The sequence below is a fragment of the Falco naumanni genome, chromosome 1 (assembly GCF_017639655.2).
Source record: "Falco naumanni isolate bFalNau1 chromosome 1, bFalNau1.pat, whole genome shotgun sequence".
In the NCBI taxonomy this organism is placed as follows: Eukaryota; Metazoa; Chordata; class Aves; order Falconiformes; family Falconidae; genus Falco; species Falco naumanni.
Window position 1 is genome coordinate 104,937,993 of NC_054054.1, and position 11,259 is coordinate 104,949,251.

Genomic DNA, 11,259 nt, shown 5'->3' on the forward strand with positions numbered 1-11,259 from the left:
TTGATCTTTGTCTTTTCACACAATTCCTGTATTAAATGAATTCTTCCAAGCTCTTTTTAAATGACATGACATGTTAGGATAAAACCCACACAATACTGTGTGTTTGCAATGCACATGTCCTGAGAGACCAGAACCCTCTCTGCTTAGTCTATAAAACAAATCCACAGAGGAATTAAGGGAGACATACATCTTGGCTTTAAAGGTCTGCTTGCTTCTGCAACTGCCTCCAAATTATAGAAAGGCTCCAGACTGGAGAGGGGAGGGAGAGAAGGGGGGAATAACGTAAGGACTGAAAAAGAAAGGCTTGAATTTAATTGCCCTAAAAATTTCAATCATTCAATCTGGTAATTAGAGAGCTGGCTGATTCAGAAAGCAATTTCATTTGGATAAAAAAAAAAAAAAAAAAAAAAAAAAGAAAAAGAACCCAACAAGATAATTGATGCTAAGTGAATATTTTACCTGAAATATTAAATACCAAACTTAAGTCTGCCTCTAGGGCCCTTTCTGCTACCCCTTTTTGATCTGTCTTTCTACTCCTTTGTGTTTTCCTCTCACATGACTCAACAGAACAGGACACTCCTTCAGAGAATCAGATTGTCACAGGGACAGGTTTATTTGAACTCTGTGCTGTGAAGGAGACAACATAATGATTTATTAGCAAAGAAAATAATAATAGGAAGTCTCCTGAGATCCAGACTGGCTGCAAATCTCAGTGAGGTTTTCCAGTGTTGAGTCTCTGTGTCTGTCTGGCCATAAGCAAGGTTTGATATCCTACCAAGGGTAACAGCTTTCTTTACGAGCTTATCAATGTTTATGTTGTTTACGAACTTAACAATTCTTACCAGAATGTTTCATGCTTAATTCTGGCCTGTCTGCTGCTAAAAAATGATACTTAAAGGTAGATCTCTGCAGTCATGCAGGGCACTGTGGATACCAGTGTCACAGGGGTCTGATTGCACAGATCTCTTTGCAGGATAGAGAGCAGAGCTGGTTTGTTGCACACTCTTCAGAAGTAGTTACTGCTAATTCTCTAATATTTAATAGCCTGACTAACAAGGACAGCATCCCATACACATCTTAAAGGAATGCTGCATGCCTGGAAATTAAGTAGCTATTAACTTATACTACATTTATAGATGGAGAAATTATAAAGGAAGTGTATGTGATACACATTAGATTCTGGTATCAGGTGTTGTTTTAACTGCTCACCTGTGTGCCTTTTTCACACAAAATGCTACACTCTATTCCTGTTAGCAATATTAAATTTTAATCTTAAAACACCTTTTAAAGTGAGATTCCACATCTATTATTACTCAGGAACACCACATCAAATGTATTCAGATGGCTTTGCAGCTTCCTGATCATGAAAATGTTTGACCCATACAGCATTCACTACCTAAAAAGTGATGGACTCAGTGACAATTCTTATAGTGAGATGGGATGCCAAATGGAATGTGGCCTCCTCTCCTAGTTCAGCGGGGACAAAAAAAGCCACTAATGCTGAATATGTTACATAGGAAATATATAATAAGTACCTCTGTAAGTATTCCAGCTATTGCAGACTGAATTTTGAGACCAACTTCATACCACATTATACTACTTCTGCGCACAGATAGTTTTCCTTCACATCTTTCAGTGGCATGCCTTCCAAAGAAGCCACGTGACAGTGAATCATATTTGGGAAATGAAACCTTCCATATCCTGCCAATAGTTAGGGACAATCCCCAAACCTTTAGAAGAGATGTATCCCAGCCTTCATACCAAAGGACTCCACTTTCTATGTACTGACCAGGCTTGATCTCTCTGTCTGATATCTAATTTGGTGCTGAGAGTAAAGACAAGGCCAGTCCTTATCTAAAAATAGGATTCATATGAGCCCCATCCTGGCACTCTCCACTCTGGTAAAATGTACCTTGTGGAATTGACAACTACTACTGTTCTCTGGCCATGTCATCTGTTCTTTCATTGCTATGTGCTCCTAACATCCTCTAAGTCACAGATGTTCATTTATTCTACAGGTGGGGAACAGATATACTCAGTAATTTATCCAAATATAAATAGAAATTAAAAGCAAAGCAGCAGACTGAAGAACTGTCTTGCAGGTCCTGGCAGGTGTGCAAACCATGGATCAGGAGCAGAGACCAAGCGCCTCTCAAGTAGGCACTAAAGTGAGAACAGCAGCTTATTCCAGCAAAGCCACTAGCAAGAACTACCACGCTGAGGTGGATTTCAAGTCCTACAGAGAAATCAGCAACTTCCCTTGAACCACCCACTTTTCCTTAATGACCTTAAATTGATTAGGAGCTCCCCTTCTCTCCAGAGCCATGATGATTCCCTTTTCCTTTCTCCCTACAGTAGTTTTCTTAGCAGCTGATTGAATTCTTTACACAGAGGACAGGTTACACAGTGCTGCTCAGAAAGCCCATTCGCTAAGCTTGGTGACTACCGTATTTTGGAGCCTGGCAACAAGGCAAGTCTCCCAAATATATTCACTGTATATGGAGCTCCTACAGTTCAGGTATAGAAAAGAAAGACCTATTACAGATACCTCTGCAGAATTCTAAATAAATTAAACAGTGCAAATGCCACTGAGAATCTTCTCTTTCTGCTGAGCACAGACAGATGCACCTACTTGGAAACAGCCAGCGCTGCTGTAACTGTTAATTAAGTTCTGTGCATTTGTTGTTCAGGACACCGAATCCAAACCTCCTTCTCTCCTTCTCTGACTTACCCCTCCCTCCCTGAGAATTCACATTCACTATCTAATCTGACAAAAACTCTGCTCTCTTTTATACTTGGAGGTCGCTTTATGTTACTTACAGTGTGTTGCATAATGTCAAAATGCATAACACAACATAATGAAAAGCAGACTAATATAACTCAACCTGACATCAATGACATAATATGATGTGGCTACTGAAAAATGCACTGTTGTCATTGTTTTCTGTTTTCATCTGATACCTACTTACTATTCCAGCATGGGGCATTTGTCGCAGAATTTGAAGAAGGTTACGGACTGAGCATGCCAGATTCTGCAGTGGCTCCCACCATTTTGCACTGAGATCACTTCATTGGCTTTGCCAGGGTTCCTCCTGATTTACTCTAGCAAGGATCAGGCTCTAAAAAATCATCACATAAAATGCAATTACATTAGGAAAGCCATCAAGTTGGAAAATGCAGCTCCTGGGAGTAAGGAAATAACAACACTGTTATAGTCCCTGTAACCTTAGCTCTGCCCTCTTGGGTAGTAAATGAGCCTGTACTATTTTTCCTGCAGGATGTCATTTCATTTTGTAGAATTGTGTAGCAAAGCAGCTGTTCAGTATTTCTCTTAACTTCATCACGTAGTCTGTGGTCCCATATCTCATTTGCTGCACATCAACCAAATCCTTCTGTGGGTTAGGTACTTTTCTTCTTCCTGTTTTGATTTGCTTTTGTATTGTTCTAATTACCACAGTATATGTGTATTTCAAAACCAAGGCTGAATCTGTCTTCCCAGCATACCCGCAAGGTTGAAACACACTGTTATTCCTTCCTCGTTCCATAGACAGAGAGGAGAAGCACAAAACTGAATCTTACTACAGACCCAATAGGAAGTCCATCATAGGCAGGACTAGAATGCAAGGCAGCAAAACCCCAGCCTTTTGCATTAATTCTTCTATTTTTTCTTCTCTGGCTACTTTATACTGCCCAGCTCCCCAGTGGAAAAAGTAGACATGAGCCTTATTTGTGAAAACCTCAAACAATAAAAATAAATGAAGATGGAATGTTCCGGTGATGTTATGAATCCCTATGCAACAGCTCTGCCTTGTTCTCCATCCAGCAGAATCAATACAGAAGACCCAACAGTAACCAAAATAATTGAGCTGATGGACTACAATGAAACTGCTGCAATTTCCACTGGTTTTACAGATGAAACAAAAAAATCTCTAGTCACTTCTGCCTAACACAGGCCCATAGCATTTTACACATCAGTTGCTGTATCAAGCCCATGTCTTCTGGCTGAGCTAGAACATGTTTTTATCGTTGTTGTTATCTTACGCTGCTAGTTGCTGGCCAAGACAATTCAAGCTCAGCGACAAAATTCAGCCCCCATTGACTTTGAGCCAGGCTGGTTCATAGACTTGTTCCACACTTTGTCACATCTGCAGTTTAGCATATCCTCCACAGCCACCTTGGACTGCAGGACACACAAGAGGTGTCATCTGTCCTTGAATGATTTGAAGGCACTGGAAGCAGTGGGACAGACCACAAGCTTTTTGCTGCAAGATAGGATTTGATGAGAAAGTAATTAGTTTCTACCTACAATGCCTGATTTTTCTGGCAGCAAGATACCCTGCTGAGAAGTTAGGGTTTAACAAAGCCGAAGTCAGGAACTGAGAGAGGCTGGAGCAAAGCTGGAGAGCTCTAGGAAAGCAGGTAAGGTTTAGACATTTGCTAACATTTTGGCCAAGTATCTTCACAGAAAGACAGGCTATATTCACTTAAAACTTTTGAAGAATGGAGGGACAAGCCCACCACTTGAAAAATGGTTCTCCCTGTCAGAAATTTTGTCTGAATGTTTCTGTCTTTCATTTAGCTTTTGATGAGGTCTATTTATGCCTTTTTCTGTTAGGATAAAATCTACTGTTCTAAATTAATCTGATGCATTTCTAATGTCTGTTTGTACACACATACATGCACAGTTTCTGAAAATGTTAGGAATATGTATGGCATGGAGCCTCCTAAAATTTCAGGATAAACAACTGGAATTATTCACCTAAAATCTAGCTATACCAGGATGTGATAAATATAAGGTTCTGTCTCCTCTGTCAAGAATCCAGCATAGAAAGAAGTCAATTTTTTTACAGAAAAGAATATCTGAATATTGACCCAGTGGCTAAATTCATGCCACGTATTTGTGGTTTAATTGCAGATGAATCCCAGAGTATGTTGGATCACATCATACTGAGGTTTGGAGGCACTAAAGTTCCATTGCAGGTTACAACGCACACAAGAGAAGATAGGCAGGAATACTACCTCAGAGTACAGCACAGATTTTAGGCTATACTGTTCATAACAGCACTAGCAAAACGACTGCTAAATGAGGGATAATTCCAGAATTTAAGTGCGGTGAAAAGGACCAGCTGAAATAGTCACTGTGAAAATTATGAGTATAGTAGCTTGGCATTGCTTTGCAGATGTTGAATGTAGGACATGGTAATAGGGCCATATTCCACCAGCACAGTAGCTGTAAAAGCTGGGAACCACAAAGGCATTTAGCAACAATTTGTAAATGTCACAAGTTCCTAATTAAATCCTTTGGCACTTTCCTAAAAAATCATTATGAGAGAATCATCACATGGCATAGTAACAAACCCTCTTGTTTGTACCGAAGAAACAACCCATATTCATAAACTTGGCTTAAAAGTATGAAAAGGAGCACAGCACCTAAGAAAGGTGCCATATTCTGTCCTCACAAACAATAGCATAAATCCATTGTCACCTCTTAGAATGAGTGGGATTATCTGGGATTGACCACCATGTAGCTGAGGACAGGATCTGGCCCAATATAATTTTTCTTTGTAGATTCATAGAATCATAAAATGGTTTGGCTTGGAAGGCACCTTTGAAGACCATTTAGTCCATAATGCTGGAAGTCCAGGAGCTGTACATGGAATGTGCAGGAGTGTGGGCTGGACTGACAGGGGAGGCTCAGTATGACAGTGGGTGACAGAGCACCCTGCCAGCACAGCGAGTCAGGGTGGGACCCAGGCTGGCCAGACAGTGAGCATCTGTGGGACAAGCTGAGCACCTCACGTATCAATCTTTTGAAAGCAAGCAGACACATTCACAAGGATGATTAAGCAAACTGAATCCTCAGACCGACGCACTTGCGACTTGGTTCCTAAATATTTTGGTGATTGTGGATAGAACCTTACAGGACCCTAAGCTATGTCTGAATATCTTTGCTCCTGTTGTTGCCATCTGTGGTAATCTTTACTTTCAGCTGAGATTAATCCAAGTTCTTTTAATTTAGGACCCCCCAAAGCTATCCTCATTCTGTTGGATGAATTATACTGTTGTGACATGTCTCGACCTGCTGTTCGACACAGTTAGCTAGCTAACCCATTTTACATTACTGGCACTTCAAAACACAGACATTAGTTATGTATGCATGCAAGCCAACCTCGGTGTACTCAGAAATGCAACACAAAATCCCATGGTAGTTTGAAAACAGACAGTACAGTCACTCAAACAGCAGGAAATGCAAATGCCACGTTCAGAGATATTGTCATATTCCAATATACTCCATACAAGTACCCCAAAATCATGAGTCAGCACCCTAAAAGTAACATCTTAGAGGACACAAGGTTTGAAAAATAATAATAAATTGTAAGAATTGCATCTCAGGTGGGCTGAATCACTCTGTGAGATACTAGTCTTCCTCCCTTGTCTGTGAAGGAAATATCTTTAACCTGAGCTTTTTGGTTTAAAAAGATATGAAAGAGAACTGGGCTATCAACCCAACATCCTGGCCACACAGAGAGACTCCCTAAAGCACAAAGTCAGATATCAAACCATGACTACAAACAAAACTGAAACACTCTGGATGCACAGAGAGTTGAACTTGTGTAAGAAACAAATTTGACCCACATTGCACCTTTCAATCAGAAGTCAAGACAAAGGCTTCTAAAAGCCAAAATCTCTCCTGAAAGGAAAACCAGTGAACTGCTCATGGTACCTCCTTTGCTAGTTAGTTGCAGGTCATAGTGTGTATGTGGTGATACTGCTCTACAGGCTGGGGGTTGTACCCTCTGCAAGCATGAAAGCTGCTCCCTGTTGAAGAACACAGGAGAGAACTGCTCTTGGCTCATCTCTTCCACTGAAACTCAGGCAGCTTCCCACAAAGGGGTGAAACTAAGCATACAATCTATCCTCAAAATGAACTTGGGTCAGGCACTTCTGTGACACTGCCCAGCGTAATTATGGGTGGACATCATGTACCACCTCATTGAAAAAGTACAGAGCAATACAGGGAGGAAAAAGTCCTCCAGAATATAAACTGGAAGATGCTTATCATTAATCACTGTGGCTCCCAGTCAACCATCAGCCTAACTTCGGCAAAAAAATGGCATATAGGTAATAGTAGTGATTGCAGAGGTAGGGCTACCATGGCTTTCTACAGCAAGCCAAAAACTGAGAAAGCTCCTTAGAAGATGGAATTAAGGAATAGCCACTCTTTTGTATTTTTAGTTGCCTTATAGGGAGTGAGAAATGCTCCCTCACCACTGGCAGACATTGAATTCCTGCTGTATTAGAAGGGAAAATGCATAATAACCCAGGAAATTCTCAGTGTTCACTTTCAGACCTGAGGATGCCATTCAGAGTTCAGAGATCACATGTATGTATCAGTCATAGAAAGCACAGAAGAAAACAGTCTCTCAGGAAAGATTCTGCTGTGAATTCCTAGCCTAAGTTTTTTCTTACAGACACCAGGCAGAAGAAAATCCAATTTTCATCAAGCTCATTAAATCACTCTTCTGCCTACTGAGTGCATACTTCAGTGAGGCAGGTAAATGTACAGTCTGTTTAGACCCTATTTTCATCTGTTGTTTAATGTGTTTATATATGACCAGTCCTCTTCACTCATTTAGCCATTGTAGTTGTGCACTGTGCAGAAATTCGTGTAGATAAATGTGAGTTAGTGAAGAAAGGTCATTTGCATTTTGGTATTTGTCAGTGTGACATGAAAACAGTTAATGTGCAAGGAGGCATCAGCTGCACGTCATTCTGTATTTCACTTTTAGTATTTATAATTCTTTTGTATAAGGAAACACAAAAATTCAAGGCTAACAGGTGCAGAGAGAAGTAACTTTACAAATCCAGTCATCACTCCACACTTGCAGCTTTGTCCTGGACAGTTTGTCTGCTTCTTACCAGTAAGCTGCCAGACCTTGGAAGATAAGGACTGCCTGAAGACAAATTATGGGTAGATTACTCCTGACCCTATTCCAGCCTTTAGGTCAAGAAACATATTATGTATCCTCAGATTTCAGTAGGACCTCTTGGATATTCAGGGTTTTTTTAAATCAACTCACCTACCTACTCGACTGAATGTACAATTTTAAGCTTCTTATGTGTAAGATAGGACGCCTAGGTGTCCTGCAATGTTAAGAGGCAAAAAAAACCACCCCAGAGCTCTTCAAGTAGCTCTTTCTCATTGTAAACCATGCTTGACTTCCTGATTTGTTTGTCGAAAAAGCCACTGAGTGTGTAGACATCTTTCATCCTTCTTAGCCACAATTTCTTTGAGAAATCCAACAGCTAAGGTGGATACAATTATTGTAAATAATGTTGGATAGAACCCAGAGCAGATGAAGGTAGGAGGATACAGCTCAACAAGAACAGAAGTGGTTTCTAATGAGAGAGGGAATATTTCACTTCTCAGCATGGCTATTATTATGTCCTACACGTTAATTCAGCCGAGAAGTCTTGAAGTAGCAGAATGAGTTTCTGTTCACTAAAGTGGCAGGCACTGGCATGGTTGCCTTTATTTCAAGTCTTCAGTTAATACTTTATTGATTCCTCAGTGAAGAAGTATACGATAAGCTAAAACCTGTGAGGCGCTGGGCACCTAACAATGTCTCCAAACTTGCACTGAAGGCAAATATCCCAGTCTAGTCCATTCAAAGGAGTACTTATTTCACTTTCAGTTTTATTTTGATTATTTCTCTATTTTTAATAGAATTGTGGGAAAGGATTTATCTTCTTGAAAAGTAAGCTCTAATAATTCTAGCAGAGGTTCAGCCCAGGAACACCCATGGTTGGATAGTTTAGTAACCCTTCCCCTACAGTTCTCCTGGAGCTGTCCACTTTGACCTGAACTGTCCCGTTTTGCTGGTGAGTGACCAGCAAGTGAGTTGGTGTAGTGGTTTACCTTAAAATCTGGAGGTCTTTCTCTGTCATTTTCTATTCTGCACAGGTGGAGATCACTAGTCCTTCCAGCCAAAATGTGAGTTACTTCCTTCTTTCCCTACTGATGTCCTGCAAGGACTGCAAGGCAGGATTATTGTACTGTTTATGAGGATCTCTTCTAACGCTGCTTCCCACGTCAAGAGCTGACAGAAAAGGAAGAGAAAGAAGACAGGAAGGGTGGGGTTATTATTTTCATGCTGACAGAGGTACCCATGAGTCAATTCTTTGGTGGTGGCACTCTTAAAGGCCTCCATCTCCATATAGGAACTTTGCATTCCCATACCAGCTAGAATCTTGAAAGTTTTAAGTGGAACCCTGTTACAGTTACATTCAGGAGTTACTCTTTAAGTCAAATACAGCCCGAGTATTTGGTTCCCTAAAGGATCAAACTATAAATCATATATCCGTGTTACATCTCCCTTATCACAGAAGCAGCAAAAATGTTCCACACTCCTTTTTCTGGATATTTTTCTTGTCACTTGTCCTACACATACATTTGCAGCTTGCTGTGGCAGCAACTGCTACTTTTTCTGTAGTTGTACAGGACCTAATAGAACAGAATCTGAGCCCACAACCACACCTTCCAGGTGCTATTGCAAGGCTGATAAATAAATAACTACAATCAACAGTAAAAGCTGCTTTTAGGCAGCATACTACTGAAAATGAGAGCAAAATTCAGGAAAGGGCTGAGAGCCTGCAGTTCTCATTGACTCCTGCCCAGGCTGTGGTAGCTCAGCAGCTCGCAGCATCTCTGAGGATTTATTCTACAGCATGTTTGCTTTTGCCTCCAGTGTGCAATGTGAGGAAGCCAGTAGTGTGACTGAAAACCACAGCTCCCAGCCACTTCTCCCCTCAGTGTTGAGTGAGAGAGTGAAAGCTTGCAGACTAGCCATTACCTTTCTTGTGCGGGTGTCGCAGCGGGAATAAAAACAAAACATGGAGCTGAATTTATTTCTAGCCAACGGAAATTTCATATTGAGGGTTACAGGCGTCCTGTGCCTCTTAAAAGCAAGTAATAAAATGCTGCTCTCAATTACAAATTGTATTTACATTTTAAACCCCCATATGGTTTGGTGAGGTAGAGGGAGGTTTCAAATGCATTAGCAGCAGCACTGTGCTGTAATTAGTTACAATTTTTCGCCCTTTGTAATGAACAATTAATGCCTCCACCTTTTTTTTTGTCTTGCAAACTAACCCTGTGGCTACACCAGGTCAATAGTCAGTAGACAAGGCACAACTCCTGCCTAATGCTATGAACCAAAACAAGGAAATACATTGAAATGACCATCTCTAAAAAGCCTCCTGTAATAGGATTCACACGTTAAGTACAAATTCAATAGCAATTGATTTTCTTAGGTAACGTCCTGGGCTAAGCTTTTCAAAATGTAGGGACACAACAGGAAAATGCAAAAATGCATGCGAATATGCACAGCTTCACCCTCCTGTGCTACAAAAGTGAAATTCTCTTCTCTCTGTCTTCAAGCAGTGATAAAGGCAAAGAACTCATTGTCTTACATGAGGTATAAATCTTGTGGCTGATCCGTGGCTTTTGCAGGGCCCATGTGTGTGTTCTCGTGAAAGCATGTTTTCAGGTGCAGTTCTGAACAGAAATGGTCAACATTGCTTAGAAGGCATCAAATATTTACACAGACTAACTACTCAACATTTTAGAAAACCTGCTCCAGATCACTGCTCTGACAATGTTTTTTCTCTTTAACCAGGCTAAGCATATGCAGGAGATCACCTGTAAAGATCCCTGAGACCACCTACCAGCTGACATCATGAGCTGCCTTCTCAGAAGCCTCTATTAGCAACAATGTCAAAAGGTGTTTTGATATCAGGAAATGTTCTGTAGAAATAACCCTGTTCAGCTTTATTCAAAATCTGACACGGATCTGATAGAACAACCCTACTCTGAGGTTTGTGGGAGCTCTTGATGTGAATAGGGACGTTTCCTTTCTGTGTTCATAAATGTACATCCAAGTCACTGGTCCTGGCCAGTGTCACTTATTTGCACCAATGATACCCAAGCAGTGTAAGACTATTTCAGAAGGTATAAATGGGAAGAGTGTCTTTATTAGCTATGAAGTCAATCTGCAGTTCTACTGGGAATGGGTGAGGTCCCTGAAGGGAGCTACTCTAGAAACATAACTAGCAAGAAAAAATCAAAAGAAATTGGGAGAAAACTCTGCAACAATGCTCTGACGTACAGAACAGATGGTTATCTCTCATTCCATAGGGATTATTGATGACAGATAAGAAGTAATAGGCTCAAATTGCAACATGGGAGATTGTAAGTTA

General features: G+C 40.7%; 1 protein-coding gene across 1 annotated transcript in view; it reads right to left on the reverse strand.

Moving 5' to 3' along the window:
- The window catches only part of MYL10 (myosin light chain 10), a 33,107-nt gene extending 24,009 nt beyond the window's left edge, over nucleotides 1–9,098 (reverse strand). The window contains exon 1 of the mRNA XM_040614058.1: nucleotides 8,921–9,098. The gene's annotated coding sequence lies outside the window, so the exon portion shown is untranslated. The remainder of the gene's footprint in view (nucleotides 1–8,920) is intronic.
- Nucleotides 9,099–11,259: the final 2,161 nt, after the last annotated feature.